A 26,174-nucleotide genomic window follows, 5' to 3' on the forward strand; every position below is an offset into this window, starting at 1 on the left:
GGTAGCGTGGCCGAGCGGTCTAAGGCGCTGGTTTAAGGCACCAGTCTCTTCGGAGGCGTGGGTTCGAATCCCACCGCTGCCAATTTTTACTTCTCGTTTTTGTGCCATTGCGGTGTGTTCTCGTGGGGTACAACGCAGCTCCTGTGACCGCCGCGTCGCGTAGGTAGCGTGGCCGAGCGGTCTAAGGCGCTGGTTTCAGGCACCAGTCTCTTCGGAGGCGTGGGTTCGAATCCCACCGCTGCCAACGTTTTCTGTCTCGAAAACAGGAGCACTGATTTCCCGCGAAGGAAAAAGCGCAGCGTCGGTTTCTTAAACTGTCGTAGCACAGTGGTGCGTGGTGTAACAACAGGATTCACCGGCGCAGTTTGGTCTCATGATTGCTGGCGTTCGTCTCCACGAGATGCGTCCCGAGCATGCCGTTCTACGAAGTGGAAACGTTAATTTTTGCAGTTGTCGTCAAGTAGCGGGTGGGCGCTCGCCGTGTTTGTTGGAGGAGTGCTTGTGTCGTTATCCGGTGTCGTCTAGTGGCTGGGATACCTGGCTCTCGCCCAGGAGGCCTGGGTTCGATTCCCGGTACCGGAAATGCACATTTTATTGCTCCTCTTATGCGACTTGTCCCGACTTAGCTCGACTGACGCTCCGCTGACGCTTGCAGAAAACTACGTAAAATATGATTCGCGGCCACAAGTGACGGCGAGAGAGATGCGACATCTGTCCACCTCTTATCCGGGCACATACCTGCGGTCAACAGACTTGGAGGACTGCAAGACATTGCCACGGGGGTTGAATGCAGCTAACCACTCTGCTCAGTGTCCATCAGCGCGGGCACGTTCGTTTGCCAGTATACATATAATGGAGACCGCGTCTGACACAGCTGTTGCGAGACACAGTCGGCCGAGCTTTGCTGTGCACAGCCACTTGCAGTCGCGAGAGTTGAATTCCGCGGTGGCTCCGTGGCCGTGATCGTCTAGTGGTCAGGACATTGCGTTGTGGCCGCAACAACCCAGGCTCGAATCCGGGTCACGGCACTTTTTAAAGTTCTGCCTTGCTGTCGCTGCAATGACGATAGTGACCCAGTGATTGAAATCACGGTGCCCTCCTGATTTTGTGCTCATGTTCCTCAGGCTGCAGGTGGCACTACCGATTCCTTATAAACACGCGATGCCGCCGCACCAGGGCGCTGGCAGCTGCCTGTGTAGTTAATCTCTATTCGAAAAGGGCAGTCGTTCGAGGTGCGATGTTCGAGCAACCAGTCGCAGCAGATCAGGAAGCTGTGTCGTGCACTGCATTCTACAAATGCCAGGAACACTGGTGTAGGTAGCGTGGCCGAGCGGTCTAAGGCGCTGGTTTAAGGCACCAGTCTCTTCGGAGGCGTGGGTTCGAATCCCACCGCTGCCAATTTTTACTTCTCGTTTTTGTGCCATTGCGGTGTGTTCTCGTGGGGTACAACGCAGCTCCTGTGACCGCCGCGTCGCGTAGGTAGCGTGGCCGAGCGGTCTAAGGCGCTGGTTTCAGGCACCAGTCTCTTCGGAGGCGTGGGTTCGAATCCCACCGCTGCCAACGTTTTCTGTCTCGAAAACAGGAGCACTGATTTCCCGCGAAGGAAAAAGCGCAGCGTCGGTTTCTTAAACTGTCGTAGCACAGTGGTGCGTGGTGTAACAACAGGATTCACCGGCGCAGTTTGGTCTCATGATTGCTGGCGTTCGTCTCCACGAGATGCGTCCCGAGCATGCCGTTCTACGAAGTGGAAACGTTAATTTTTGCAGTTGTCGTCAAGTAGCGGGTGGGCGCTCGCCGTGTTTGTTGGAGGAGTGCTTGTGTCGTTATCCGGTGTCGTCTAGTGGCTGGGATACCTGGCTCTCGCCCAGGAGGCCTGGGTTCGATTCCCGGTACCGGAAATGCACATTTTATTGCTCCTCTTATGCGACTTGTCCCGACTTAGCTCGACTGACGCTCCGCTGACGCTTGCAGAAAACTACGTAAAATATGATTCGCGGCCACAAGTGACGGCGAGAGAGATGCGACATCTGTCCACCTCTTATCCGGGCACATACCTGCGGTCAACAGACTTGGAGGACTGCAAGACATTGCCACGGGGGTTGAATGCAGCTAACCACTCTGCTCAGTGTCCATCAGCGCGGGCACGTTCGTTTGCCAGTATACATATAATGGAGACCGCGTCTGACACAGCTGTTGCGAGACACAGTCGGCCGAGCTTTGCTGTGCACAGCCACTTGCAGTCGCGAGAGTTGAATTCCGCGGTGGCTCCGTGGCCGTGATCGTCTAGTGGTCAGGACATTGCGTTGTGGCCGCAACAACCCAGGCTCGAATCCGGGTCACGGCACTTTTTAAAGTTCTGCCTTGCTGTCGCTGCAATGACGATAGTGACCCAGTGATTGAAATCACGGTGCCCTCCTGATTTTGTGCTCATGTTCCTCAGGCTGCAGGTGGCACTACCGATTCCTTATAAACACGCGATGCCGCCGCACCAGGGCGCTGGCAGCTGCCTGTGTAGTTAATCTCTATTCGAAAAGGGCAGTCGTTCGAGGTGCGATGTTCGAGCAACCAGTCGCAGCAGATCAGGAAGCTGTGTCGTGCACTGCATTCTACAAATGCCAGGAACACTGGTGTAGGTAGCGTGGCCGAGCGGTCTAAGGCGCTGGTTTAAGGCACCAGTCTCTTCGGAGGCGTGGGTTCGAATCCCACCGCTGCCAATTTTTACTTCTCGTTTTTGTGCCATTGCGGTGTGTTCTCGTGGGGTACAACGCAGCTCCTGTGACCGCCGCGTCGCGTAGGTAGCGTGGCCGAGCGGTCTAAGGCGCTGGTTTCAGGCACCAGTCTCTTCGGAGGCGTGGGTTCGAATCCCACCGCTGCCAACGTTTTCTGTCTCGAAAACAGGAGCACTGATTTCCCGCGAAGGAAAAAGCGCAGCGTCGGTTTCTTAAACTGTCGTAGCACAGTGGTGCGTGGTGTAACAACAGGATTCACCGGCGCAGTTTGGTCTCATGATTGCTGGCGTTCGTCTCCACGAGATGCGTCCCGAGCATGCCGTTCTACGAAGTGGAAACGTTAATTTTTGCAGTTGTCGTCAAGTAGCGGGTGGGCGCTCGCCGTGTTTGTTGGAGGAGTGCTTGTGTCGTTATCCGGTGTCGTCTAGTGGCTGGGATACCTGGCTCTCGCCCAGGAGGCCTGGGTTCGATTCCCGGTACCGGAAATGCACATTTTATTGCTCCTCTTATGCGACTTGTCCCGACTTAGCTCGACTGACGCTCCGCTGACGCTTGCAGAAAACTACGTAAAATATGATTCGCGGCCACAAGTGACGGCGAGAGAGATGCGACATCTGTCCACCTCTTATCCGGGCACATACCTGCGGTCAACAGACTTGGAGGACTGCAAGACATTGCCACGGGGGTTGAATGCAGCTAACCACTCTGCTCAGTGTCCATCAGCGCGGGCACGTTCGTTTGCCAGTATACATATAATGGAGACCGCGTCTGACACAGCTGTTGCGAGACACAGTCGGCCGAGCTTTGCTGTGCACAGCCACTTGCAGTCGCGAGAGTTGAATTCCGCGGTGGCTCCGTGGCCGTGATCGTCTAGTGGTCAGGACATTGCGTTGTGGCCGCAACAACCCAGGCTCGAATCCGGGTCACGGCACTTTTTAAAGTTCTGCCTTGCTGTCGCTGCAATGACGATAGTGACCCAGTGATTGAAATCACGGTGCCCTCCTGATTTTGTGCTCATGTTCCTCAGGCTGCAGGTGGCACTACCGATTCCTTATAAACACGCGATGCCGCCGCACCAGGGCGCTGGCAGCTGCCTGTGTAGTTAATCTCTATTCGAAAAGGGCAGTCGTTCGAGGTGCGATGTTCGAGCAACCAGTCGCAGCAGATCAGGAAGCTGTGTCGTGCACTGCATTCTACAAATGCCAGGAACACTGGTGTAGGTAGCGTGGCCGAGCGGTCTAAGGCGCTGGTTTAAGGCACCAGTCTCTTCGGAGGCGTGGGTTCGAATCCTACCGCTGCCAATTTTTACTTCTCGTTTTTGTGCCATTGCGGTGTGTTCTCGTGGGGTACAACGCAGCTCCTGTGACCGCCGCGTCGCGTAGGTAGCGTGGCCGAGCGGTCTAAGGCGCTGGTTTCAGGCACCAGTCTCTTCGGAGGCGTGGGTTCGAATCCCACCGCTGCCAACGTTTTCTGTCTTGAAAACAGGAGCACTGATTTCCCGCGAAGGAAAAAGCGCAGCGTCGGTTTCTTAAACTGTCGTAGCACAGTGGTGCGTGGTGTAACAACAGGATTCACCGGCGCAGTTTGGTCTCATGATTGCTGGCGTTCGTCTCCACGAGATGCGTCCCGAGCATGCCGTTCTACGAAGTGGAAACGTTAATTTTTGCAGTTGTCGTCAAGTAGCGGGTGGGCGCTCGCCGTGTTTGTTGGAGGAGTGCTTGTGTCGTTATCCGGTGTCGTCTAGTGGCTGGGATACCTGGCTCTCGCCCAGGAGGCCTGGGTTCGATTCCCGGTACCGGAAATGCACATTTTATTGCTCCTCTTATGCGACTTGTCCCGACTTAGCTCGACTGACGCTCCGCTGACGCTTGCAGAAAACTACGTAAAATATGATTCGCGGCCACAAGTGACGGCGAGAGAGATGCGACATCTGTCCACCTCTTATCCGGGCACATACCTGCGGTCAACAGACTTGGAGGACTGCAAGACATTGCCACGGGGGTTGAATGCAGCTAACCACTCTGCTCAGTGTCCATCAGCGCGGGCACGTTCGTTTGCCAGTATACATATAATGGAGACCGCGTCTGACACAGCTGTTGCGAGACACAGTCGGCCGAGCTTTGCTGTGCACAGCCACTTGCAGTCGCGAGAGTTGAATTCCGCGGTGGCTCCGTGGCCGTGATCGTCTAGTGGTCAGGACATTGCGTTGTGGCCGCAACAACCCAGGCTCGAATCCGGGTCACGGCACTTTTTAAAGTTCTGCCTTGCTGTCGCTGCAATGACGATAGTGACCCAGTGATTGAAATCACGGTGCCCTCCTGATTTTGTGCTCATGTTCCTCAGGCTGCAGGTGGCACTACCGATTCCTTATAAACACGCGATGCCGCCGCACCAGGGCGCTGGCAGCTGCCTGTGTAGTTAATCTCTATTCGAAAAGGGCAGTCGTTCGAGGTGCGATGTTCGAGCAACCAGTCGCAGCAGATCAGGAAGCTGTGTCGTGCACTGCATTCTACAAATGCCAGGAACACTGGTGTAGGTAGCGTGGCCGAGCGGTCTAAGGCGCTGGTTTAAGGCACCAGTCTCTTCGGAGGCGTGGGTTCGAATCCCACCGCTGCCAATTTTTACTTCTCGTTTTTGTGCCATTGCGGTGTGTTCTCGTGGGGTACAACGCAGCTCCTGTGACCGCCGCGTCGCGTAGGTAGCGTGGCCGAGCGGTCTAAGGCGCTGGTTTCAGGCACCAGTCTCTTCGGAGGCGTGGGTTCGAATCCCACCGCTGCCAACGTTTTCTGTCTCGAAAACAGGAGCACTGATTTCCCGCGAAGGAAAAAGCGCAGCGTCGGTTTCTTAAACTGTCGTAGCACAGTGGTGCGTGGTGTAACAACAGGATTCACCGGCGCAGTTTGGTCTCATGATTGCTGGCGTTCGTCTCCACGAGATGCGTCCCGAGCATGCCGTTCTACGAAGTGGAAACGTTAATTTTTGCAGTTGTCGTCAAGTAGCGGGTGGGCGCTCGCCGTGTTTGTTGGAGGAGTGCTTGTGTCGTTATCCGGTGTCGTCTAGTGGCTGGGATACCTGGCTCTCGCCCAGGAGGCCTGGGTTCGATTCCCGGTACCGGAAATGCACATTTTATTGCTCCTCTTATGCGACTTGTCCCGACTTAGCTCGACTGACGCTCCGCTGACGCTTGCAGAAAACTACGTAAAATATGATTCGCGGCCACAAGTGACGGCGAGAGAGATGCGACATCTGTCCACCTCTTATCCGGGCACATACCTGCGGTCAACAGACTTGGAGGACTGCAAGACATTGCCACGGGGGTTGAATGCAGCTAACCACTCTGCTCAGTGTCCATCAGCGCGGGCACGTTCGTTTGCCAGTATACATATAATGGAGACCGCGTCTGACACAGCTGTTGCGAGACACAGTCGGCCGAGCTTTGCTGTGCACAGCCACTTGCAGTCGCGAGAGTTGAATTCCGCGGTGGCTCCGTGGCCGTGATCGTCTAGTGGTCAGGACATTGCGTTGTGGCCGCAACAACCCAGGCTCGAATCCGGGTCACGGCACTTTTTAAAGTTCTGCCTTGCTGTCGCTGCAATGACGATAGTGACCCAGTGATTGAAATCACGGTGCCCTCCTGATTTTGTGCTCATGTTCCTCAGGCTGCAGGTGGCACTACCGATTCCTTATAAACACGCGATGCCGCCGCACCAGGGCGCTGGCAGCTGCCTGTGTAGTTAATCTCTATTCGAAAAGGGCAGTCGTTCGAGGTGCGATGTTCGAGCAACCAGTCGCAGCAGATCAGGAAGCTGTGTCGTGCACTGCATTCTACAAATGCCAGGAACACTGGTGTAGGTAGCGTGGCCGAGCGGTCTAAGGCGCTGGTTTAAGGCACCAGTCTCTTCGGAGGCGTGGGTTCGAATCCCACCGCTGCCAATTTTTACTTCTCGTTTTTGTGCCATTGCGGTGTGTTCTCGTGGGGTACAACGCAGCTCCTGTGACCGCCGCGTCGCGTAGGTAGCGTGGCCGAGCGGTCTAAGGCGCTGGTTTCAGGCACCAGTCTCTTCGGAGGCGTGGGTTCGAATCCCACCGCTGCCAACGTTTTCTGTCTCGAAAACAGGAGCACTGATTTCCCGCGAAGGAAAAAGCGCAGCGTCGGTTTCTTAAACTGTCGTAGCACAGTGGTGCGTGGTGTAACAACAGGATTCACCGGCGCAGTTTGGTCTCATGATTGCTGGCGTTCGTCTCCACGAGATGCGTCCCGAGCATGCCGTTCTACGAAGTGGAAACGTTAATTTTTGCAGTTGTCGTCAAGTAGCGGGTGGGCGCTCGCCGTGTTTGTTGGAGGAGTGCTTGTGTCGTTATCCGGTGTCGTCTAGTGGCTGGGATACCTGGCTCTCGCCCAGGAGGCCTGGGTTCGATTCCCGGTACCGGAAATGCACATTTTATTGCTCCTCTTATGCGACTTGTCCCGACTTAGCTCGACTGACGCTCCGCTGACGCTTGCAGAAAACTACGTAAAATATGATTCGCGGCCACAAGTGACGGCGAGAGAGATGCGACATCTGTCCACCTCTTATCCGGGCACATACCTGCGGTCAACAGACTTGGAGGACTGCAAGACATTGCCACGGGGGTTGAATGCAGCTAACCACTCTGCTCAGTGTCCATCAGCGCGGGCACGTTCGTTTGCCAGTATACATATAATGGAGACCGCGTCTGACACAGCTGTTGCGAGACACAGTCGGCCGAGCTTTGCTGTGCACAGCCACTTGCAGTCGCGAGAGTTGAATTCCGCGGTGGCTCCGTGGCCGTGATCGTCTAGTGGTCAGGACATTGCGTTGTGGCCGCAACAACCCAGGCTCGAATCCGGGTCACGGCACTTTTTAAAGTTCTGCCTTGCTGTCGCTGCAATGACGATAGTGACCCAGTGATTGAAATCACGGTGCCCTCCTGATTTTGTGCTCATGTTCCTCAGGCTGCAGGTGGCACTACCGATTCCTTATAAACACGCGATGCCGCCGCACCAGGGCGCTGGCAGCTGCCTGTGTAGTTAATCTCTATTCGAAAAGGGCAGTCGTTCGAGGTGCGATGTTCGAGCAACCAGTCGCAGCAGATCAGGAAGCTGTGTCGTGCACTGCATTCTACAAATGCCAGGAACACTGGTGTAGGTAGCGTGGCCGAGCGGTCTAAGGCGCTGGTTTAAGGCACCAGTCTCTTCGGAGGCGTGGGTTCGAATCCCACCGCTGCCAATTTTTACTTCTCGTTTTTGTGCCATTGCGGTGTGTTCTCGTGGGGTACAACGCAGCTCCTGTGACCGCCGCGTCGCGTAGGTAGCGTGGCCGAGCGGTCTAAGGCGCTGGTTTCAGGCACCAGTCTCTTCGGAGGCGTGGGTTCGAATCCCACCGCTGCCAACGTTTTCTGTCTCGAAAACAGGAGCACTGATTTCCCGCGAAGGAAAAAGCGCAGCGTCGGTTTCTTAAACTGTCGTAGCACAGTGGTGCGTGGTGTAACAACAGGATTCACCGGCGCAGTTTGGTCTCATGATTGCTGGCGTTCGTCTCCACGAGATGCGTCCCGAGCATGCCGTTCTACGAAGTGGAAACGTTAATTTTTGCAGTTGTCGTCAAGTAGCGGGTGGGCGCTCGCCGTGTTTGTTGGAGGAGTGCTTGTGTCGTTATCCGGTGTCGTCTAGTGGCTGGGATACCTGGCTCTCGCCCAGGAGGCCTGGGTTCGATTCCCGGTACCGGAAATGCACATTTTATTGCTCCTCTTATGCGACTTGTCCCGACTTAGCTCGACTGACGCTCCGCTGACGCTTGCAGAAAACTACGTAAAATATGATTCGCGGCCACAAGTGACGGCGAGAGAGATGCGACATCTGTCCACCTCTTATCCGGGCACATACCTGCGGTCAACAGACTTGGAGGACTGCAAGACATTGCCACGGGGGTTGAATGCAGCTAACCACTCTGCTCAGTGTCCATCAGCGCGGGCACGTTCGTTTGCCAGTATACATATAATGGAGACCGCGTCTGACACAGCTGTTGCGAGACACAGTCGGCCGAGCTTTGCTGTGCACAGCCACTTGCAGTCGCGAGAGTTGAATTCCGCGGTGGCTCCGTGGCCGTGATCGTCTAGTGGTCAGGACATTGCGTTGTGGCCGCAACAACCCAGGCTCGAATCCGGGTCACGGCACTTTTTAAAGTTCTGCCTTGCTGTCGCTGCAATGACGATAGTGACCCAGTGATTGAAATCACGGTGCCCTCCTGATTTTGTGCTCATGTTCCTCAGGCTGCAGGTGGCACTACCGATTCCTTATAAACACGCGATGCCGCCGCACCAGGGCGCTGGCAGCTGCCTGTGTAGTTAATCTCTATTCGAAAAGGGCAGTCGTTCGAGGTGCGATGTTCGAGCAACCAGTCGCAGCAGATCAGGAAGCTGTGTCGTGCACTGCATTCTACAAATGCCAGGAACACTGGTGTAGGTAGCGTGGCCGAGCGGTCTAAGGCGCTGGTTTAAGGCACCAGTCTCTTCGGAGGCGTGGGTTCGAATCCTACCGCTGCCAATTTTTACTTCTCGTTTTTGTGCCATTGCGGTGTGTTCTCGTGGGGTACAACGCAGCTCCTGTGACCGCCGCGTCGCGTAGGTAGCGTGGCCGAGCGGTCTAAGGCGCTGGTTTCAGGCACCAGTCTCTTCGGAGGCGTGGGTTCGAATCCCACCGCTGCCAACGTTTTCTGTCTTGAAAACAGGAGCACTGATTTCCCGCGAAGGAAAAAGCGCAGCGTCGGTTTCTTAAACTGTCGTAGCACAGTGGTGCGTGGTGTAACAACAGGATTCACCGGCGCAGTTTGGTCTCATGATTGCTGGCGTTCGTCTCCACGAGATGCGTCCCGAGCATGCCGTTCTACGAAGTGGAAACGTTAATTTTTGCAGTTGTCGTCAAGTAGCGGGTGGGCGCTCGCCGTGTTTGTTGGAGGAGTGCTTGTGTCGTTATCCGGTGTCGTCTAGTGGCTGGGATACCTGGCTCTCGCCCAGGAGGCCTGGGTTCGATTCCCGGTACCGGAAATGCACATTTTATTGCTCCTCTTATGCGACTTGTCCCGACTTAGCTCGACTGACGCTCCGCTGACGCTTGCAGAAAACTACGTAAAATATGATTCGCGGCCACAAGTGACGGCGAGAGAGATGCGACATCTGTCCACCTCTTATCCGGGCACATACCTGCGGTCAACAGACTTGGAGGACTGCAAGACATTGCCACGGGGGTTGAATGCAGCTAACCACTCTGCTCAGTGTCCATCAGCGCGGGCACGTTCGTTTGCCAGTATACATATAATGGAGACCGCGTCTGACACAGCTGTTGCGAGACACAGTCGGCCGAGCTTTGCTGTGCACAGCCACTTGCAGTCGCGAGAGTTGAATTCCGCGGTGGCTCCGTGGCCGTGATCGTCTAGTGGTCAGGACATTGCGTTGTGGCCGCAACAACCCAGGCTCGAATCCGGGTCACGGCACTTTTTAAAGTTCTGCCTTGCTGTCGCTGCAATGACGATAGTGACCCAGTGATTGAAATCACGGTGCCCTCCTGATTTTGTGCTCATGTTCCTCAGGCTGCAGGTGGCACTACCGATTCCTTATAAACACGCGATGCCGCCGCACCAGGGCGCTGGCAGCTGCCTGTGTAGTTAATCTCTATTCGAAAAGGGCAGTCGTTCGAGGTGCGATGTTCGAGCAACCAGTCGCAGCAGATCAGGAAGCTGTGTCGTGCACTGCATTCTACAAATGCCAGGAACACTGGTGTAGGTAGCGTGGCCGAGCGGTCTAAGGCGCTGGTTTAAGGCACCAGTCTCTTCGGAGGCGTGGGTTCGAATCCCACCGCTGCCAATTTTTACTTCTCGTTTTTGTGCCATTGCGGTGTGTTCTCGTGGGGTACAACGCAGCTCCTGTGACCGCCGCGTCGCGTAGGTAGCGTGGCCGAGCGGTCTAAGGCGCTGGTTTCAGGCACCAGTCTCTTCGGAGGCGTGGGTTCGAATCCCACCGCTGCCAACGTTTTCTGTCTCGAAAACAGGAGCACTGATTTCCCGCGAAGGAAAAAGCGCAGCGTCGGTTTCTTAAACTGTCGTAGCACAGTGGTGCGTGGTGTAACAACAGGATTCACCGGCGCAGTTTGGTCTCATGATTGCTGGCGTTCGTCTCCACGAGATGCGTCCCGAGCATGCCGTTCTACGAAGTGGAAACGTTAATTTTTGCAGTTGTCGTCAAGTAGCGGGTGGGCGCTCGCCGTGTTTGTTGGAGGAGTGCTTGTGTCGTTATCCGGTGTCGTCTAGTGGCTGGGATACCTGGCTCTCGCCCAGGAGGCCTGGGTTCGATTCCCGGTACCGGAAATGCACATTTTATTGCTCCTCTTATGCGACTTGTCCCGACTTAGCTCGACTGACGCTCCGCTGACGCTTGCAGAAAACTACGTAAAATATGATTCGCGGCCACAAGTGACGGCGAGAGAGATGCGACATCTGTCCACCTCTTATCCGGGCACATACCTGCGGTCAACAGACTTGGAGGACTGCAAGACATTGCCACGGGGGTTGAATGCAGCTAACCACTCTGCTCAGTGTCCATCAGCGCGGGCACGTTCGTTTGCCAGTATACATATAATGGAGACCGCGTCTGACACAGCTGTTGCGAGACACAGTCGGCCGAGCTTTGCTGTGCACAGCCACTTGCAGTCGCGAGAGTTGAATTCCGCGGTGGCTCCGTGGCCGTGATCGTCTAGTGGTCAGGACATTGCGTTGTGGCCGCAACAACCCAGGCTCGAATCCGGGTCACGGCACTTTTTAAAGTTCTGCCTTGCTGTCGCTGCAATGACGATAGTGACCCAGTGATTGAAATCACGGTGCCCTCCTGATTTTGTGCTCATGTTCCTCAGGCTGCAGGTGGCACTACCGATTCCTTATAAACACGCGATGCCGCCGCACCAGGGCGCTGGCAGCTGCCTGTGTAGTTAATCTCTATTCGAAAAGGGCAGTCGTTCGAGGTGCGATGTTCGAGCAACCAGTCGCAGCAGATCAGGAAGCTGTGTCGTGCACTGCATTCTACAAATGCCAGGAACACTGGTGTAGGTAGCGTGGCCGAGCGGTCTAAGGCGCTGGTTTAAGGCACCAGTCTCTTCGGAGGCGTGGGTTCGAATCCCACCGCTGCCAATTTTTATTTCTCGTTTTTGTGCCATTGCGGTGTGTTCTCGTGGGGTACAACGCAGCTCCTGTGACCGCCGCGTCGCGTAGGTAGCGTGGCCGAGCGGTCTAAGGCGCTGGTTTCAGGCACCAGTCTCTTCGGAGGCGTGGGTTCGAATCCCACCGCTGCCAACGTTTTCTGTCTCGAAAACAGGAGCACTGATTTCCCGCGAAGGAAAAAGCGCAGCGTCGGTTTCTTAAACTGTCGTAGCACAGTGGTGCGTGGTGTAACAACAGGATTCACCGGCGCAGTTTGGTCTCATGATTGCTGGCGTTCGTCTCCACGAGATGCGTCCCGAGCATGCCGTTCTACGAAGTGGAAACGTTAATTTTTGCAGTTGTCGTCAAGTAGCGGGTGGGCGCTCGCCGTGTTTGTTGGAGGAGTGCTTGTGTCGTTATCCGGTGTCGTCTAGTGGCTGGGATACCTGGCTCTCGCCCAGGAGGCCTGGGTTCGATTCCCGGTACCGGAAATGCACATTTTATTGCTCCTCTTATGCGACTTGTCCCGACTTAGCTCGACTGACGCTCCGCTGACGCTTGCAGAAAACTACGTAAAATATGATTCGCGGCCACAAGTGACGGCGAGAGAGATGCGACATCTGTCCACCTCTTATCCGGGCACATACCTGCGGTCAACAGACTTGGAGGACTGCAAGACATTGCCACGGGGGTTGAATGCAGCTAACCACTCTGCTCAGTGTCCATCAGCGCGGGCACGTTCGTTTGCCAGTATACATATAATGGAGACCGCGTCTGACACAGCTGTTGCGAGACACAGTCGGCCGAGCTTTGCTGTGCACAGCCACTTGCAGTCGCGAGAGTTGAATTCCGCGGTGGCTCCGTGGCCGTGATCGTCTAGTGGTCAGGACATTGCGTTGTGGCCGCAACAACCCAGGCTCGAATCCGGGTCACGGCACTTTTTAAAGTTCTGCCTTGCTGTCGCTGCAATGACGATAGTGACCCAGTGATTGAAATCACGGTGCCCTCCTGATTTTGTGCTCATGTTCCTCAGGCTGCAGGTGGCACTACCGATTCCTTATAAACACGCGATGCCGCCGCACCAGGGCGCTGGCAGCTGCCTGTGTAGTTAATCTCTATTCGAAAAGGGCAGTCGTTCGAGGTGCGATGTTCGAGCAACCAGTCGCAGCAGATCAGGAAGCTGTGTCGTGCACTGCATTCTACAAATGCCAGGAACACTGGTGTAGGTAGCGTGGCCGAGCGGTCTAAGGCGCTGGTTTAAGGCACCAGTCTCTTCGGAGGCGTGGGTTCGAATCCTACCGCTGCCAATTTTTACTTCTCGTTTTTGTGCCATTGCGGTGTGTTCTCGTGGGGTACAACGCAGCTCCTGTGACCGCCGCGTCGCGTAGGTAGCGTGGCCGAGCGGTCTAAGGCGCTGGTTTCAGGCACCAGTCTCTTCGGAGGCGTGGGTTCGAATCCCACCGCTGCCAACGTTTTCTGTCTTGAAAACAGGAGCACTGATTTCCCGCGAAGGAAAAAGCGCAGCGTCGGTTTCTTAAACTGTCGTAGCACAGTGGTGCGTGGTGTAACAACAGGATTCACCGGCGCAGTTTGGTCTCATGATTGCTGGCGTTCGTCTCCACGAGATGCGTCCCGAGCATGCCGTTCTACGAAGTGGAAACGTTAATTTTTGCAGTTGTCGTCAAGTAGCGGGTGGGCGCTCGCCGTGTTTGTTGGAGGAGTGCTTGTGTCGTTATCCGGTGTCGTCTAGTGGCTGGGATACCTGGCTCTCGCCCAGGAGGCCTGGGTTCGATTCCCGGTACCGGAAATGCACATTTTATTGCTCCTCTTATGCGACTTGTCCCGACTTAGCTCGACTGACGCTCCGCTGACGCTTGCAGAAAACTACGTAAAATATGATTCGCGGCCACAAGTGACGGCGAGAGAGATGCGACATCTGTCCACCTCTTATCCGGGCACATACCTGCGGTCAACAGACTTGGAGGACTGCAAGACATTGCCACGGGGGTTGAATGCAGCTAACCACTCTGCTCAGTGTCCATCAGCGCGGGCACGTTCGTTTGCCAGTATACATATAATGGAGACCGCGTCTGACACAGCTGTTGCGAGACACAGTCGGCCGAGCTTTGCTGTGCACAGCCACTTGCAGTCGCGAGAGTTGAATTCCGCGGTGGCTCCGTGGCCGTGATCGTCTAGTGGTCAGGACATTGCGTTGTGGCCGCAACAACCCAGGCTCGAATCCGGGTCACGGCACTTTTTAAAGTTCTGCCTTGCTGTCGCTGCAATGACGATAGTGACCCAGTGATTGAAATCACGGTGCCCTCCTGATTTTGTGCTCATGTTCCTCAGGCTGCAGGTGGCACTACCGATTCCTTATAAACACGCGATGCCGCCGCACCAGGGCGCTGGCAGCTGCCTGTGTAGTTAATCTCTATTCGAAAAGGGCAGTCGTTCGAGGTGCGATGTTCGAGCAACCAGTCGCAGCAGATCAGGAAGCTGTGTCGTGCACTGCATTCTACAAATGCCAGGAACACTGGTGTAGGTAGCGTGGCCGAGCGGTCTAAGGCGCTGGTTTAAGGCACCAGTCTCTTCGGAGGCGTGGGTTCGAATCCCACCGCTGCCAATTTTTACTTCTCGTTTTTGTGCCATTGCGGTGTGTTCTCGTGGGGTACAACGCAGCTCCTGTGACCGCCGCGTCGCGTAGGTAGCGTGGCCGAGCGGTCTAAGGCGCTGGTTTCAGGCACCAGTCTCTTCGGAGGCGTGGGTTCGAATCCCACCGCTGCCAACGTTTTCTGTCTCGAAAACAGGAGCACTGATTTCCCGCGAAGGAAAAAGCGCAGCGTCGGTTTCTTAAACTGTCGTAGCACAGTGGTGCGTGGTGTAACAACAGGATTCACCGGCGCAGTTTGGTCTCATGATTGCTGGCGTTCGTCTCCACGAGATGCGTCCCGAGCATGCCGTTCTACGAAGTGGAAACGTTAATTTTTGCAGTTGTCGTCAAGTAGCGGGTGGGCGCTCGCCGTGTTTGTTGGAGGAGTGCTTGTGTCGTTATCCGGTGTCGTCTAGTGGCTGGGATACCTGGCTCTCGCCCAGGAGGCCTGGGTTCGATTCCCGGTACCGGAAATGCACATTTTATTGCTCCTCTTATGCGACTTGTCCCGACTTAGCTCGACTGACGCTCCGCTGACGCTTGCAGAAAACTACGTAAAATATGATTCGCGGCCACAAGTGACGGCGAGAGAGATGCGACATCTGTCCACCTCTTATCCGGGCACATACCTGCGGTCAACAGACTTGGAGGACTGCAAGACATTGCCACGGGGGTTGAATGCAGCTAACCACTCTGCTCAGTGTCCATCAGCGCGGGCACGTTCGTTTGCCAGTATACATATAATGGAGACCGCGTCTGACACAGCTGTTGCGAGACACAGTCGGCCGAGCTTTGCTGTGCACAGCCACTTGCAGTCGCGAGAGTTGAATTCCGCGGTGGCTCCGTGGCCGTGATCGTCTAGTGGTCAGGACATTGCGTTGTGGCCGCAACAACCCAGGCTCGAATCCGGGTCACGGCACTTTTTAAAGTTCTGCCTTGCTGTCGCTGCAATGACGATAGTGACCCAGTGATTGAAATCACGGTGCCCTCCTGATTTTGTGCTCATGTTCCTCAGGCTGCAGGTGGCACTACCGATTCCTTATAAACACGCGATGCCGCCGCACCAGGGCGCTGGCAGCTGCCTGTGTAGTTAATCTCTATTCGAAAAGGGCAGTCGTTCGAGGTGCGATGTTCGAGCAACCAGTCGCAGCAGATCAGGAAGCTGTGTCGTGCACTGCATTCTACAAATGCCAGGAACACTGGTGTAGGTAGCGTGGCCGAGCGGTCTAAGGCGCTGGTTTAAGGCACCAGTCTCTTCGGAGGCGTGGGTTCGAATCCCACCGCTGCCAATTTTTACTTCTCGTTTTTGTGCCATTGCGGTGTGTTCTCGTGGGGTACAACGCAGCTCCTGTGACCGCCGCGTCGCGTAGGTAGCGTGGCCGAGCGGTCTAAGGCGCTGGTTTCAGGCACCAGTCTCTTCGGAGGCGTGGGTTCGAATCCCACCGCTGCCAACGTTTTCTGTCTCGAAAACAGGAGCACTGATTTCCCGCGAAGGAAAAAGCGCAGCGTCGGTTTCTTAAACTGTCGTAGCACAGTGGTGCGTGGTGTAACAACAGGATTCACCGGCGCAGTTTGGTCTCATGATTGCTGGCGTTCGTCTCCACGAGATGCGTCCCGAGCATGCCGTTCTACGAAGTGGAAACGTTAATTTTTGCAGTTGTCGTCAAGTAGCGGGTGGGCGCTCGCCGTGTTTGTTGGAGGAGTGCTTGTGTCGTTATCCGGTGTCGTCTAGTGGCTGGGATACCTGGCTCTCGCCCAGGAGGCCTGGGTTCGATTCCCGGTACCGGAAATGCACATTTTATTGCTCCTCTTATGCGACTTGTCCCGACTTAGCTCGACTGACGCTCCGCTGACGCTTGCAGAAAACTACGTAAAATATGATTCGCGGCCACAAGTGACGGCGAGAGAGATGCGACATCTGTCCACCTCTTATCCGGGCACATACCTGCGGTCAACAGACTTGGAGGACTGCAAGACATTGCCACGGGGGTTGAATGCAGCTAACCACTCTGCTCAGTGTCCATCAGCGCGGGCACGTTCGTTTGCCAGTATACATATAATGGAGACCGCGTCTGACACAGCTGTTGCGAGACACAGTCGGCCGAGCTTTGCTGTGCACAGCCACTTGCAGTCGCGAGAGTTGAATTCCGCGGTGGCTCCGTGGCCGTGATCGTCTAGTGGTCAGGACATTGCGTTGTGGCCGCAACAACCCAGGCTCGAATCCGGGTCACGGCACTTTTTAAAGTTCTGCCTTGCTGTCGCTGCAATGACGATAGTGACCCAGTGATTGAAATCACGGTGCCCTCCTGATTTTGTGCTCATGTTCCTCAGGCTGCAGGTGGCACTACCGATTCCTTATAAACACGCGATGCCGCCGCACCAGGGCGCTGGCAGCTGCCTGTGTAGTTAATCTCTATTCGAAAAGGGCAGTCGTTCGAGGTGCGATGTTCGAGCAACCAGTCGCAGCAGATCAGGAAGCTGTGTCGTGCACTGCATTCTACAAATGCCAGGAACACTGGTGTAGGTAGCGTGGCCGAGCGGTCTAAGGCGCTGGTTTAAGGCACCAGTCTCTTCGGAGGCGTGGGTTCGAATCCCACCGCTGCCAATTTTTACTTCTCGTTTTTGTGCCATTGCGGTGTGTTCTCGTGGGGTACAACGCAGCTCCTGTGACCGCCGCGTCGCGTAGGTAGCGTGGCCGAGCGGTCTAAGGCGCTGGTTTCAGGCACCAGTCTCTTCGGAGGCGTGGGTTCGAATCCCACCGCTGCCAACGTTTTCTGTCTCGAAAACAGGAGCACTGATTTCCCGCGAAGGAAAAAGCGCAGCGTCGGTTTCTTAAACTGTCGTAGCACAGTGGTGCGTGGTGTAACAACAGGATTCACCGGCGCAGTTTGGTCTCATGATTGCTGGCGTTCGTCTCCACGAGATGCGTCCCGAGCATGCCGTTCTACGAAGTGGAAACGTTAATTTTTGCAGTTGTCGTCAAGTAGCGGGTGGGCGCTCGCCGTGTTTGTTGGAGGAGTGCTTGTGTCGTTATCCGGTGTCGTCTAGTGGCTGGGATACCTGGCTCTCGCCCAGGAGGCCTGGGTTCGATTCCCGGTACCGGAAATGCACATTTTATTGCTCCTCTTATGCGACTTGTCCCGACTTAGCTCGACTGACGCTCCGCTGACGCTTGCAGAAAACTACGTAAAATATGATTCGCGGCCACAAGTGACGGCGAGAGAGATGCGACATCTGTCCACCTCTTATCCGGGCACATACCTGCGGTCAACAGACTTGGAGGACTGCAAGACATTGCCACGGGGGTTGAATGCAGCTAACCACTCTGCTCAGTGTCCATCAGCGCGGGCACGTTCGTTTGCCAGTATACATATAATGGAGACCGCGTCTGACACAGCTGTTGCGAGACACAGTCGGCCGAGCTTTGCTGTGCACAGCCACTTGCAGTCGCGAGAGTTGAATTCCGCGGTGGCTCCGTGGCCGTGATCGTCTAGTGGTCAGGACATTGCGTTGTGGCCGCAACAACCCAGGCTCGAATCCGGGTCACGGCACTTTTTAAAGTTCTGCCTTGCTGTCGCTGCAATGACGATAGTGACCCAGTGATTGAAATCACGGTGCCCTCCTGATTTTGTGCTCATGTTCCTCAGGCTGCAGGTGGCACTACCGATTCCTTATAAACACGCGATGCCGCCGCACCAGGGCGCTGGCAGCTGCCTGTGTAGTTAATCTCTATTCGAAAAGGGCAGTCGTTCGAGGTGCGATGTTCGAGCAACCAGTCGCAGCAGATCAGGAAGCTGTGTCGTGCACTGCATTCTACAAATGCCAGGAACACTGGTGTAGGTAGCGTGGCCGAGCGGTCTAAGGCGCTGGTTTAAGGCACCAGTCTCTTCGGAGGCGTGGGTTCGAATCCCACCGCTGCCAATTTTTACTTCTCGTTTTTGTGCCATTGCGGTGTGTTCTCGTGGGGTACAACGCAGCTCCTGTGACCGCCGCGTCGCGTAGGTAGCGTGGCCGAGCGGTCTAAGGCGCTGGTTTCAGGCACCAGTCTCTTCGGAGGCGTGGGTTCGAATCCCACCGCTGCCAACGTTTTCTGTCTCGAAAACAGGAGCACTGATTTCCCGCGAAGGAAAAAGCGCAGCGTCGGTTTCTTAAACTGTCGTAGCACAGTGGTGCGTGGTGTAACAACAGGATTCACCGGCGCAGTTTGGTCTCATGATTGCTGGCGTTCGTCTCCACGAGATGCGTCCCGAGCATGCCGTTCTACGAAGTGGAAACGTTAATTTTTGCAGTTGTCGTCAAGTAGCGGGTGGGCGCTCGCCGTGTTTGTTGGAGGAGTGCTTGTGTCGTTATCCGGTGTCGTCTAGTGGCTGGGATACCTGGCTCTCGCCCAGGAGGCCTGGGTTCGATTCCCGGTACCGGAAATGCACATTTTATTGCTCCTCTTATGCGACTTGTCCCGACTTAGCTCGACTGACGCTCCGCTGACGCTTGCAGAAAACTACGTAAAATATGATTCGCGGCCACAAGTGACGGCGAGAGAGATGCGACATCTGTCCACCTCTTATCCGGGCACATACCTGCGGTCAACAGACTTGGAGGACTGCAAGACATTGCCACGGGGGTTGAATGCAGCTAACCACTCTGCTCAGTGTCCATCAGCGCGGGCACGTTCGTTTGCCAGTATACATATAATGGAGACCGCGTCTGACACAGCTGTTGCGAGACACAGTCGGCCGAGCTTTGCTGTGCACAGCCACTTGCAGTCGCGAGAGTTGAATTCCGCGGTGGCTCCGTGGCCGTGATCGTCTAGTGGTCAGGACATTGCGTTGTGGCCGCAACAACCCAGGCTCGAATCCGGGTCACGGCACTTTTTAAAGTTCTGCCTTGCTGTCGCTGCAATGACGATAGTGACCCAGTGATTGAAATCACGGTGCCCTCCTGATTTTGTGCTCATGTTCCTCAGGCTGCAGGTGGCACTACCGATTCCTTATAAACACGCGATGCCGCCGCACCAGGGCGCTGGCAGCTGCCTGTGTAGTTAATCTCTATTCGAAAAGGGCAGTCGTTCGAGGTGCGATGTTCGAGCAACCAGTCGCAGCAGATCAGGAAGCTGTGTCGTGCACTGCATTCTACAAATGCCAGGAACACTGGTGTAGGTAGCGTGGCCGAGCGGTCTAAGGCGCTGGTTTAAGGCACCAGTCTCTTCGGAGGCGTGGGTTCGAATCCTACCGCTGCCAATTTTTACTTCTCGTTTTTGTGCCATTGCGGTGTGTTCTCGTGGGGTACAACGCAGCTCCTGTGACCGCCGCGTCGCGTAGGTAGCGTGGCCGAGCGGTCTAAGGCGCTGGTTTCAGGCACCAGTCTCTTCGGAGGCGTGGGTTCGAATCCCACCGCTGCCAACGTTTTCTGTCTTGAAAACAGGAGCACTGATTTCCCGCGAAGGAAAAAGCGCAGCGTCGGTTTCTTAAACTGTCGTAGCACAGTGGTGCGTGGTGTAACAACAGGATTCACCGGCGCAGTTTGGTCTCATGATTGCTGGCGTTCGTCTCCACGAGATGCGTCCCGAGCATGCCGTTCTACGAAGTGGAAACGTTAATTTTTGCAGTTGTCGTCAAGTAGCGGGTGGGCGCTCGCCGTGTTTGTTGGAGGAGTGCTTGTGTCGTTATCCGGTGTCGTCTAGTGGCTGGGATACCTGGCTCTCGCCCAGGAGGCCTGGGTTCGATTCCCGGTACCGGAAATGCACATTTTATTGCTCCTCTTATGCGACTTGTCCCGACTTAGCTCGACTGACGCTCCGCTGACGCTTGCAGAAAACTACGTAAAATATGATTCGCGGCCACAAGTGACGGCGAGAGAGATGCGACATCTGTCCACCTCTTATCCGGGCACATACCTGCGGTCAACAGACTTGGAGGACTGCAAGACATTGCCACGGGGGTTGAATGCAGCTAACCACTCTGCTCAGTGTCCATCAGCGCGGGCACGTTCGTTTGCCAGTATACATATAATGGAGACCGCGTCTGACACAGCTGTTGCGAGACACAGTCGGCCGAGCTTTGCTGTGCACAGCCACTTGCAGTCGCGAGAGTTGAATTCCGCGGTGGCTCCGTGGCCGTGATCGTCTAGTGGTCAGGACATTGCGTTGTGGCCGCAACAACCCAGGCTCGAATCCGGGTCACGGCACTTTTTAAAGTTCTGCCTTGCTGTCGCTGCAATGACGATAGTGACCCAGTGATTGAAATCACGGTGCCCTCCTGATTTTGTGCTCATGTTCCTCAGGCTGCAGGTGGCACTACCGATTCCTTATAAACACGCGATGCCGCCGCACCAGGGCGCTGGCAGCTGCCTGTGTAGTTAATCTCTATTCGAAAAGGGCAGTCGTTCGAGGTGCGATGTTCGAGCAACCAGTCGCAGCAGATCAGGAAGCTGTGTCGTGCACTGCATTCTACAAATGCCAGGAACACTGGTGTAGGTAGCGTGGCCGAGCGGTCTAAGGCGCTGGTTTAAGGCACCAGTCTCTTCGGAGGCGTGGGTTCGAATCCCACCGCTGCCAATTTTTACTTCTCGTTTTTGTGCCATTGCGGTGTGTTCTCGTGGGGTACAACGCAGCTCCTGTGACCGCCGCGTCGCGTAGGTAGCGTGGCCGAGCGGTCTAAGGCGCTGGTTTCAGGCACCAGTCTCTTCGGAGGCGTGGGTTCGAATCCCACCGCTGCCAACGTTTTCTGTCTCGAAAACAGGAGCACTGATTTCCCGCGAAGGAAAAAGCGCAGCGTCGGTTTCTTAAACTGTCGTAGCACAGTGGTGCGTGGTGTAACAACAGGATTCACCGGCGCAGTTTGGTCTCATGATTGCTGGCGTTCGTCTCCACGAGATGCGTCCCGAGCATGCCGTTCTACGAAGTGGAAACGTTAATTTTTGCAGTTGTCGTCAAGTAGCGGGTGGGCGCTCGCCGTGTTTGTTGGAGGAGTGCTTGTGTCGTTATCCGGTGTCGTCTAGTGGCTGGGATACCTGGCTCTCGCCCAGGAGGCCTGGGTTCGATTCCCGGTACCGGAAATGCACATTTTATTGCTCCTCTTATGCGACTTGTCCCGACTTAGCTCGACTGACGCTCCGCTGACGCTTGCAGAAAACTACGTAAAATATGATTCGCGGCCACAAGTGACGGCGAGAGAGATGCGACATCTGTCCACCTCTTATCCGGGCACATACCTGCGGTCAACAGACTTGGAGGACTGCAAGACATTGCCACGGGGGTTGAATGCAGCTAACCACTCTGCTCAGTGTCCATCAGCGCGGGCACGTTCGTTTGCCAGTATACATATAATGGAGACCGCGTCTGACACAGCTGTTGCGAGACACAGTCGGCCGAGCTTTGCTGTGCACAGCCACTTGCAGTCGCGAGAGTTGAATTCCGCGGTGGCTCCGTGGCCGTGATCGTCTAGTGGTCAGGACATTGCGTTGTGGCCGCAACAACCCAGGCTCGAATCCGGGTCACGGCACTTTTTAAAGTTCTGCCTTGCTGTCGCTGCAATGACGATAGTGACCCAGTGATTGAAATCACGGTGCCCTCCTGATTTTGTGCTCATGTTCCTCAGGCTGCAGGTGGCACTACCGATTCCTTATAAACACGCGATGCCGCCGCACCAGGGCGCTGGCAGCTGCCTGTGTAGTTAATCTCTATTCGAAAAGGGCAGTCGTTCGAGGTGCGATGTTCGAGCAACCAGTCGCAGCAGATCAGGAAGCTGTGTCGTGCACTGCATTCTACAAATGCCAGGAACACTGGTGTAGGTAGCGTGGCCGAGCGGTCTAAGGCGCTGGTTTAAGGCACCAGTCTCTTCGGAGGCGTGGGTTCGAATCCCACCGCTGCCAATTTTTACTTCTCGTTTTTGTGCCATTGCGGTGTGTTCTCGTGGGGTACAACGCAGCTCCTGTGACCGCCGCGTCGCGTAGGTAGCGTGGCCGAGCGGTCTAAGGCGCTGGTTTCAGGCACCAGTCTCTTCGGAGGCGTGGGTTCGAATCCCACCGCTGCCAACGTTTTCTGTCTCGAAAACAGGAGCACTGATTTCCCGCGAAGGAAAAAGCGCAGCGTCGGTTTCTTAAACTGTCGTAGCACAGTGGTGCGTGGTGTAACAACAGGATTCACCGGCGCAGTTTGGTCTCATGATTGCTGGCGTTCGTCTCCACGAGATGCGTCCCGAGCATGCCGTTCTACGAAGTGGAAACGTTAATTTTTGCAGTTGTCGTCAAGTAGCGGGTGGGCGCTCGCCGTGTTTGTTGGAGGAGTGCTTGTGTCGTTATCCGGTGTCGTCTAGTGGCTGGGATACCTGGCTCTCGCCCAGGAGGCCTGGGTTCGATTCCCGGTACCGGAAATGCACATTTTATTGCTCCTCTTATGCGACTTGTCCCGACTTAGCTCGACTGACGCTCCGCTGACGCTTGCAGAAAACTACGTAAAATATGATTCGCGGCCACAAGTGACGGCGAGAGAGATGCGACATCTGTCCACCTCTTATCCGGGCACATACCTGCGGTCAACAGACTTGGAGGACTGCAAGACATTGCCACGGGGGTTGAATGCAGCTAACCACTCTGCTCAGTGTCCATCAGCGCGGGCACGTTCGTTTGCCAGTATACATATAATGGAGACCGCGTCTGACACAGCTGTTGCGAGACACAGTCGGCCGAGCTTTGCTGTGCACAGCCACTTGCAGTCGCGAGAGTTGAATTCCGCGGTGGCTCCGTGGCCGTGATCGTCTAGTGGTCAGGACATTGCGTTGTGGCCGCAACAACCCAGGCTCGAATCCGGGTCACGGCACTTTTTAAAGTTCTGCCTTGCTGTCGCTGCAATGACGATAGTGACCCAGTGATTGAAATCACGGTGCCCTCCTGATTTTGTGCTCATGTTCCTCAGGCTGCAGGTGGCACTACCGATTCCTTATAAACACGCGATGCCGCCGCACCAGGGCGCTGGCAGCTGCCTGTGTAGTTAATCTCTATTCGAAAAGGGCAGTCGTTCGAGGTGCGATGTTCGAGCAACCAGTCGCAGCAGATCAGGAAGCTGTGTCGTGCACTGCATTCTACAAATGCCAGGAACACTGGTGTAGGTAGCGTGGCCGAGCGGTCTAAGGCGCTGGTTTAAGGCACCAGTCTCTTCGGAGGCGTGGGTTCGAATCCCACCGCTGCCAATTTTTACTTCTCGTTTTTGTGCCATTGCGGTGTGTTCTCGTGGGGTACAACGCAGCTCCTGTGACCGCCGCGTCGCGTAGGTAGCGTGGCCGAGCGGTCTAAGGCGCTGGTTTCAGGCACCAGTCTCTTCGGAGGCGTGGGTTCGAATCCCACCGCTGCCAACGTTTTCTGTCTCGAAAACAGGAGCACTGATTTCCCGCGAAGGAAAAAGCGCAGCGTCGGTTTCTTAAACTGTCGTAGCACAGTGGTGCGTGGTGTAACAACAGGATTCACCGGCGCAGTTTGGTCTCATGATTGCTGGCGTTCGTCTCCACGAGATGCGTCCCGAGCATGCCGTTCTACGAAGTGGAAACGTTAATTTTTGCAGTTGTCGTCAAGTAGCGGGTGGGCGCTCGCCGTGTTTGTTGGAGGAGTGCTTGTGTCGTTATCCGGTGTCGTCTAGTGGCTGGGATACCTGGCTCTCGCCCAGGAGGCCTGGGTTCGATTCCCGGTACCGGAAATGCACATTTTATTGCTCCTCTTATGCGACTTGTCCCGACTTAGCTCGACTGACGCTCCGCTGACGCTTGCAGAAAACTACGTAAAATATGATTCGCGGCCACAAGTGACGGCGAGAGAGATGCGACATCTGTCCACCTCTTATCCGGGCACATACCTGCGGTCAACAGACTTGGAGGACTGCAAGACATTGCCACGGGGGTTGAATGCAGCTAACCACTCTGCTCAGTGTCCATCAGCGCGGGCACGTTCGTTTGCCAGTATACATATAATGGAGACCGCGTCTGACACAGCTGTTGCGAGACACAGTCGGCCGAGCTTTGCTGTGCACAGCCACTTGCAGTCGCGAGAGTTGAATTCCGCGGTGGCTCCGTGGCCGTGATCGTCTAGTGGTCAGGACATTGCGTTGTGGCCGCAACAACCCAGGCTCGAATCCGGGTCACGGCACTTTTTAAAGTTCTGCCTTGCTGTCGCTGCAATGACGATAGTGACCCAGTGATTGAAATCACGGTGCCCTCCTGATTTTGTGCTCATGTTCCTCAGGCTGCAGGTGGCACTACCGATTCCTTATAAACACGCGATGCCGCCGCACCAGGGCGCTGGCAGCTGCCTGTGTAGTTAATCTCTATTCGAAAAGGGCAGTCGTTCGAGGTGCGATGTTCGAGCAACCAGTCGCAGCAGATCAGGAAGCTGTGTCGTGCACTGCATTCTACAAATGCCAGGAACACTGGTGTAGGTAGCGTGGCCGAGCGGTCTAAGGCGCTGGTTTAAGGCACCAGTCTCTTCGGAGGCGTGGGTTCGAATCCCACCGCTGCCAATTTTTACTTCTCGTTTTTGTGCCATTGCGGTGTGTTCTCGTGGGGTACAACGCAGCTCCTGTGACCGCCGCGTCGCGTAGGTAGCGTGGCCGAGCGGTCTAAGGCGCTGGTTTCAGGCACCAGTCTCTTCGGAGGCGTGGGTTCGAATCCCACCGCTGCCAACGTTTTCTGTCTCGAAAACAGGAGCACTGATTTCCCGCGAAGGAAAAAGCGCAGCGTCGGTTTCTTAAACTGTCGTAGCACAGTGGTGCGTGGTGTAACAACAGGATTCACCGGCGCAGTTTGGTCTCATGATTGCTGGCGTTCGTCTCCACGAGATGCGTCCCGAGCATGCCGTTCTACGAAGTGGAAACGTTAATTTTTGCAGTTGTCGTCAAGTAGCGGGTGGGCGCTCGCCGTGTTTGTTGGAGGAGTGCTTGTGTCGTTATCCGGTGTCGTCTAGTGGCTGGGATACCTGGCTCTCGCCCAGGAGGCCTGGGTTCGATTCCCGGTACCGGAAATGCACATTTTATTGCTCCTCTTATGCGACTTGTCCCGACTTAGCTCGACTGACGCTCCGCTGACGCTTGCAGAAAACTACGTAAAATATGATTCGCGGCCACAAGTGACGGCGAGAGAGATGCGACATCTGTCCACCTCTTATCCGGGCACATACCTGCGGTCAACAGACTTGGAGGACTGCAAGACATTGCCACGGGGGTTGAATGCAGCTAACCACTCTGCTCAGTGTCCATCAGCGCGGGCACGTTCGTTTGCCAGTATACATATAATGGAGACCGCGTCTGACACAGCTGTTGCGAGACACAGTCGGCCGAGCTTTGCTGTGCACAGCCACTTGCAGTCGCGAGAGTTGAATTCCGCGGTGGCTCCGTGGCCGTGATCGTCTAGTGGTCAGGACATTGCGTTGTGGCCGCAACAACCCAGGCTCGAATCCGGGTCACGGCACTTTTTAAAGTTCTGCCTTGCTGTCGCTGCAATGACGATAGTGACCCAGTGATTGAAATCACGGTGCCCTCCTGATTTTGTGCTCATGTTCCTCAGGCTGCAGGTGGCACTACCGATTCCTTATAAACACGCGATGCCGCCG

At 55.4% G+C, this 26,174-nt stretch overlaps 60 non-coding genes across 60 annotated transcripts; all 60 read left to right on the top strand.

The window, feature by feature from the left end:
• On the top strand, positions 1-82 carry Trnal-aag. Its single transcript has one exon. It is a non-coding gene; the product is annotated as a tRNA-Leu (tRNA).
• Positions 83-162: 80 nt separating this feature from the next.
• Positions 163-244, top strand: Trnal-cag. The gene has a single exon. It is a non-coding gene; the product is annotated as a tRNA-Leu (tRNA).
• Positions 245-510: 266 nt separating this feature from the next.
• Positions 511-582, top strand: Trnae-cuc. Its single transcript has one exon. It is a non-coding gene; the product is annotated as a tRNA-Glu (tRNA).
• Positions 583-1,316: 734 nt separating this feature from the next.
• On the top strand, positions 1,317-1,398 carry Trnal-aag. The gene has a single exon. It is a non-coding gene; the product is annotated as a tRNA-Leu (tRNA).
• An 80-nt stretch (positions 1,399-1,478) lies between these two features.
• On the top strand, positions 1,479-1,560 carry Trnal-cag. Its single transcript has one exon. It is a non-coding gene; the product is annotated as a tRNA-Leu (tRNA).
• A 266-nt stretch (positions 1,561-1,826) lies between these two features.
• Trnae-cuc lies at positions 1,827-1,898 on the top strand. Its single transcript has one exon. It is a non-coding gene; the product is annotated as a tRNA-Glu (tRNA).
• Positions 1,899-2,632: 734 nt separating this feature from the next.
• Trnal-aag lies at positions 2,633-2,714 on the top strand. The gene has a single exon. It is a non-coding gene; the product is annotated as a tRNA-Leu (tRNA).
• Positions 2,715-2,794: 80 nt separating this feature from the next.
• On the top strand, positions 2,795-2,876 carry Trnal-cag. Its single transcript has one exon. It is a non-coding gene; the product is annotated as a tRNA-Leu (tRNA).
• A 266-nt stretch (positions 2,877-3,142) lies between these two features.
• On the top strand, positions 3,143-3,214 carry Trnae-cuc. The gene has a single exon. It is a non-coding gene; the product is annotated as a tRNA-Glu (tRNA).
• A 734-nt stretch (positions 3,215-3,948) lies between these two features.
• Positions 3,949-4,030, top strand: Trnal-aag. Its single transcript has one exon. It is a non-coding gene; the product is annotated as a tRNA-Leu (tRNA).
• An 80-nt stretch (positions 4,031-4,110) lies between these two features.
• Positions 4,111-4,192, top strand: Trnal-cag. Its single transcript has one exon. It is a non-coding gene; the product is annotated as a tRNA-Leu (tRNA).
• Positions 4,193-4,458: 266 nt separating this feature from the next.
• Positions 4,459-4,530, top strand: Trnae-cuc. The gene has a single exon. It is a non-coding gene; the product is annotated as a tRNA-Glu (tRNA).
• Positions 4,531-5,264: 734 nt separating this feature from the next.
• Trnal-aag lies at positions 5,265-5,346 on the top strand. The gene has a single exon. It is a non-coding gene; the product is annotated as a tRNA-Leu (tRNA).
• An 80-nt stretch (positions 5,347-5,426) lies between these two features.
• On the top strand, positions 5,427-5,508 carry Trnal-cag. The gene has a single exon. It is a non-coding gene; the product is annotated as a tRNA-Leu (tRNA).
• Positions 5,509-5,774: 266 nt separating this feature from the next.
• Positions 5,775-5,846, top strand: Trnae-cuc. The gene has a single exon. It is a non-coding gene; the product is annotated as a tRNA-Glu (tRNA).
• Positions 5,847-6,580: 734 nt separating this feature from the next.
• On the top strand, positions 6,581-6,662 carry Trnal-aag. The gene has a single exon. It is a non-coding gene; the product is annotated as a tRNA-Leu (tRNA).
• An 80-nt stretch (positions 6,663-6,742) lies between these two features.
• On the top strand, positions 6,743-6,824 carry Trnal-cag. The gene has a single exon. It is a non-coding gene; the product is annotated as a tRNA-Leu (tRNA).
• Positions 6,825-7,090: 266 nt separating this feature from the next.
• Positions 7,091-7,162, top strand: Trnae-cuc. Its single transcript has one exon. It is a non-coding gene; the product is annotated as a tRNA-Glu (tRNA).
• A 734-nt stretch (positions 7,163-7,896) lies between these two features.
• Trnal-aag lies at positions 7,897-7,978 on the top strand. The gene has a single exon. It is a non-coding gene; the product is annotated as a tRNA-Leu (tRNA).
• Positions 7,979-8,058: 80 nt separating this feature from the next.
• On the top strand, positions 8,059-8,140 carry Trnal-cag. The gene has a single exon. It is a non-coding gene; the product is annotated as a tRNA-Leu (tRNA).
• Positions 8,141-8,406: 266 nt separating this feature from the next.
• On the top strand, positions 8,407-8,478 carry Trnae-cuc. Its single transcript has one exon. It is a non-coding gene; the product is annotated as a tRNA-Glu (tRNA).
• Positions 8,479-9,212: 734 nt separating this feature from the next.
• On the top strand, positions 9,213-9,294 carry Trnal-aag. The gene has a single exon. It is a non-coding gene; the product is annotated as a tRNA-Leu (tRNA).
• Positions 9,295-9,374: 80 nt separating this feature from the next.
• Positions 9,375-9,456, top strand: Trnal-cag. The gene has a single exon. It is a non-coding gene; the product is annotated as a tRNA-Leu (tRNA).
• A 266-nt stretch (positions 9,457-9,722) lies between these two features.
• Trnae-cuc lies at positions 9,723-9,794 on the top strand. The gene has a single exon. It is a non-coding gene; the product is annotated as a tRNA-Glu (tRNA).
• A 734-nt stretch (positions 9,795-10,528) lies between these two features.
• Positions 10,529-10,610, top strand: Trnal-aag. Its single transcript has one exon. It is a non-coding gene; the product is annotated as a tRNA-Leu (tRNA).
• An 80-nt stretch (positions 10,611-10,690) lies between these two features.
• Trnal-cag lies at positions 10,691-10,772 on the top strand. Its single transcript has one exon. It is a non-coding gene; the product is annotated as a tRNA-Leu (tRNA).
• A 266-nt stretch (positions 10,773-11,038) lies between these two features.
• Positions 11,039-11,110, top strand: Trnae-cuc. The gene has a single exon. It is a non-coding gene; the product is annotated as a tRNA-Glu (tRNA).
• Positions 11,111-11,844: 734 nt separating this feature from the next.
• Positions 11,845-11,926, top strand: Trnal-aag. Its single transcript has one exon. It is a non-coding gene; the product is annotated as a tRNA-Leu (tRNA).
• Positions 11,927-12,006: 80 nt separating this feature from the next.
• Positions 12,007-12,088, top strand: Trnal-cag. The gene has a single exon. It is a non-coding gene; the product is annotated as a tRNA-Leu (tRNA).
• A 266-nt stretch (positions 12,089-12,354) lies between these two features.
• On the top strand, positions 12,355-12,426 carry Trnae-cuc. The gene has a single exon. It is a non-coding gene; the product is annotated as a tRNA-Glu (tRNA).
• Positions 12,427-13,160: 734 nt separating this feature from the next.
• Positions 13,161-13,242, top strand: Trnal-aag. Its single transcript has one exon. It is a non-coding gene; the product is annotated as a tRNA-Leu (tRNA).
• Positions 13,243-13,322: 80 nt separating this feature from the next.
• Positions 13,323-13,404, top strand: Trnal-cag. Its single transcript has one exon. It is a non-coding gene; the product is annotated as a tRNA-Leu (tRNA).
• A 266-nt stretch (positions 13,405-13,670) lies between these two features.
• On the top strand, positions 13,671-13,742 carry Trnae-cuc. The gene has a single exon. It is a non-coding gene; the product is annotated as a tRNA-Glu (tRNA).
• A 734-nt stretch (positions 13,743-14,476) lies between these two features.
• Trnal-aag lies at positions 14,477-14,558 on the top strand. Its single transcript has one exon. It is a non-coding gene; the product is annotated as a tRNA-Leu (tRNA).
• An 80-nt stretch (positions 14,559-14,638) lies between these two features.
• On the top strand, positions 14,639-14,720 carry Trnal-cag. Its single transcript has one exon. It is a non-coding gene; the product is annotated as a tRNA-Leu (tRNA).
• A 266-nt stretch (positions 14,721-14,986) lies between these two features.
• Trnae-cuc lies at positions 14,987-15,058 on the top strand. The gene has a single exon. It is a non-coding gene; the product is annotated as a tRNA-Glu (tRNA).
• A 734-nt stretch (positions 15,059-15,792) lies between these two features.
• Positions 15,793-15,874, top strand: Trnal-aag. The gene has a single exon. It is a non-coding gene; the product is annotated as a tRNA-Leu (tRNA).
• An 80-nt stretch (positions 15,875-15,954) lies between these two features.
• Positions 15,955-16,036, top strand: Trnal-cag. The gene has a single exon. It is a non-coding gene; the product is annotated as a tRNA-Leu (tRNA).
• A 266-nt stretch (positions 16,037-16,302) lies between these two features.
• Trnae-cuc lies at positions 16,303-16,374 on the top strand. The gene has a single exon. It is a non-coding gene; the product is annotated as a tRNA-Glu (tRNA).
• Positions 16,375-17,108: 734 nt separating this feature from the next.
• On the top strand, positions 17,109-17,190 carry Trnal-aag. The gene has a single exon. It is a non-coding gene; the product is annotated as a tRNA-Leu (tRNA).
• An 80-nt stretch (positions 17,191-17,270) lies between these two features.
• On the top strand, positions 17,271-17,352 carry Trnal-cag. Its single transcript has one exon. It is a non-coding gene; the product is annotated as a tRNA-Leu (tRNA).
• A 266-nt stretch (positions 17,353-17,618) lies between these two features.
• Trnae-cuc lies at positions 17,619-17,690 on the top strand. Its single transcript has one exon. It is a non-coding gene; the product is annotated as a tRNA-Glu (tRNA).
• A 734-nt stretch (positions 17,691-18,424) lies between these two features.
• Positions 18,425-18,506, top strand: Trnal-aag. Its single transcript has one exon. It is a non-coding gene; the product is annotated as a tRNA-Leu (tRNA).
• An 80-nt stretch (positions 18,507-18,586) lies between these two features.
• Trnal-cag lies at positions 18,587-18,668 on the top strand. Its single transcript has one exon. It is a non-coding gene; the product is annotated as a tRNA-Leu (tRNA).
• A 266-nt stretch (positions 18,669-18,934) lies between these two features.
• Trnae-cuc lies at positions 18,935-19,006 on the top strand. The gene has a single exon. It is a non-coding gene; the product is annotated as a tRNA-Glu (tRNA).
• Positions 19,007-19,740: 734 nt separating this feature from the next.
• Positions 19,741-19,822, top strand: Trnal-aag. The gene has a single exon. It is a non-coding gene; the product is annotated as a tRNA-Leu (tRNA).
• Positions 19,823-19,902: 80 nt separating this feature from the next.
• Positions 19,903-19,984, top strand: Trnal-cag. The gene has a single exon. It is a non-coding gene; the product is annotated as a tRNA-Leu (tRNA).
• Positions 19,985-20,250: 266 nt separating this feature from the next.
• Trnae-cuc lies at positions 20,251-20,322 on the top strand. Its single transcript has one exon. It is a non-coding gene; the product is annotated as a tRNA-Glu (tRNA).
• Positions 20,323-21,056: 734 nt separating this feature from the next.
• Positions 21,057-21,138, top strand: Trnal-aag. The gene has a single exon. It is a non-coding gene; the product is annotated as a tRNA-Leu (tRNA).
• An 80-nt stretch (positions 21,139-21,218) lies between these two features.
• On the top strand, positions 21,219-21,300 carry Trnal-cag. Its single transcript has one exon. It is a non-coding gene; the product is annotated as a tRNA-Leu (tRNA).
• Positions 21,301-21,566: 266 nt separating this feature from the next.
• On the top strand, positions 21,567-21,638 carry Trnae-cuc. Its single transcript has one exon. It is a non-coding gene; the product is annotated as a tRNA-Glu (tRNA).
• Positions 21,639-22,372: 734 nt separating this feature from the next.
• Positions 22,373-22,454, top strand: Trnal-aag. Its single transcript has one exon. It is a non-coding gene; the product is annotated as a tRNA-Leu (tRNA).
• An 80-nt stretch (positions 22,455-22,534) lies between these two features.
• On the top strand, positions 22,535-22,616 carry Trnal-cag. The gene has a single exon. It is a non-coding gene; the product is annotated as a tRNA-Leu (tRNA).
• A 266-nt stretch (positions 22,617-22,882) lies between these two features.
• Positions 22,883-22,954, top strand: Trnae-cuc. Its single transcript has one exon. It is a non-coding gene; the product is annotated as a tRNA-Glu (tRNA).
• Positions 22,955-23,688: 734 nt separating this feature from the next.
• Trnal-aag lies at positions 23,689-23,770 on the top strand. The gene has a single exon. It is a non-coding gene; the product is annotated as a tRNA-Leu (tRNA).
• Positions 23,771-23,850: 80 nt separating this feature from the next.
• On the top strand, positions 23,851-23,932 carry Trnal-cag. Its single transcript has one exon. It is a non-coding gene; the product is annotated as a tRNA-Leu (tRNA).
• A 266-nt stretch (positions 23,933-24,198) lies between these two features.
• Trnae-cuc lies at positions 24,199-24,270 on the top strand. Its single transcript has one exon. It is a non-coding gene; the product is annotated as a tRNA-Glu (tRNA).
• A 734-nt stretch (positions 24,271-25,004) lies between these two features.
• Trnal-aag lies at positions 25,005-25,086 on the top strand. The gene has a single exon. It is a non-coding gene; the product is annotated as a tRNA-Leu (tRNA).
• Positions 25,087-25,166: 80 nt separating this feature from the next.
• Positions 25,167-25,248, top strand: Trnal-cag. Its single transcript has one exon. It is a non-coding gene; the product is annotated as a tRNA-Leu (tRNA).
• Positions 25,249-25,514: 266 nt separating this feature from the next.
• On the top strand, positions 25,515-25,586 carry Trnae-cuc. Its single transcript has one exon. It is a non-coding gene; the product is annotated as a tRNA-Glu (tRNA).
• The last annotated feature ends 588 nt before the right edge of the window (positions 25,587-26,174 follow it).

The sequence above is a fragment of the Schistocerca piceifrons genome, unplaced genomic scaffold (assembly GCF_021461385.2).
Source record: "Schistocerca piceifrons isolate TAMUIC-IGC-003096 unplaced genomic scaffold, iqSchPice1.1 HiC_scaffold_2420, whole genome shotgun sequence".
NCBI classification, from domain to species: domain Eukaryota; kingdom Metazoa; phylum Arthropoda; class Insecta; order Orthoptera; family Acrididae; genus Schistocerca; species Schistocerca piceifrons.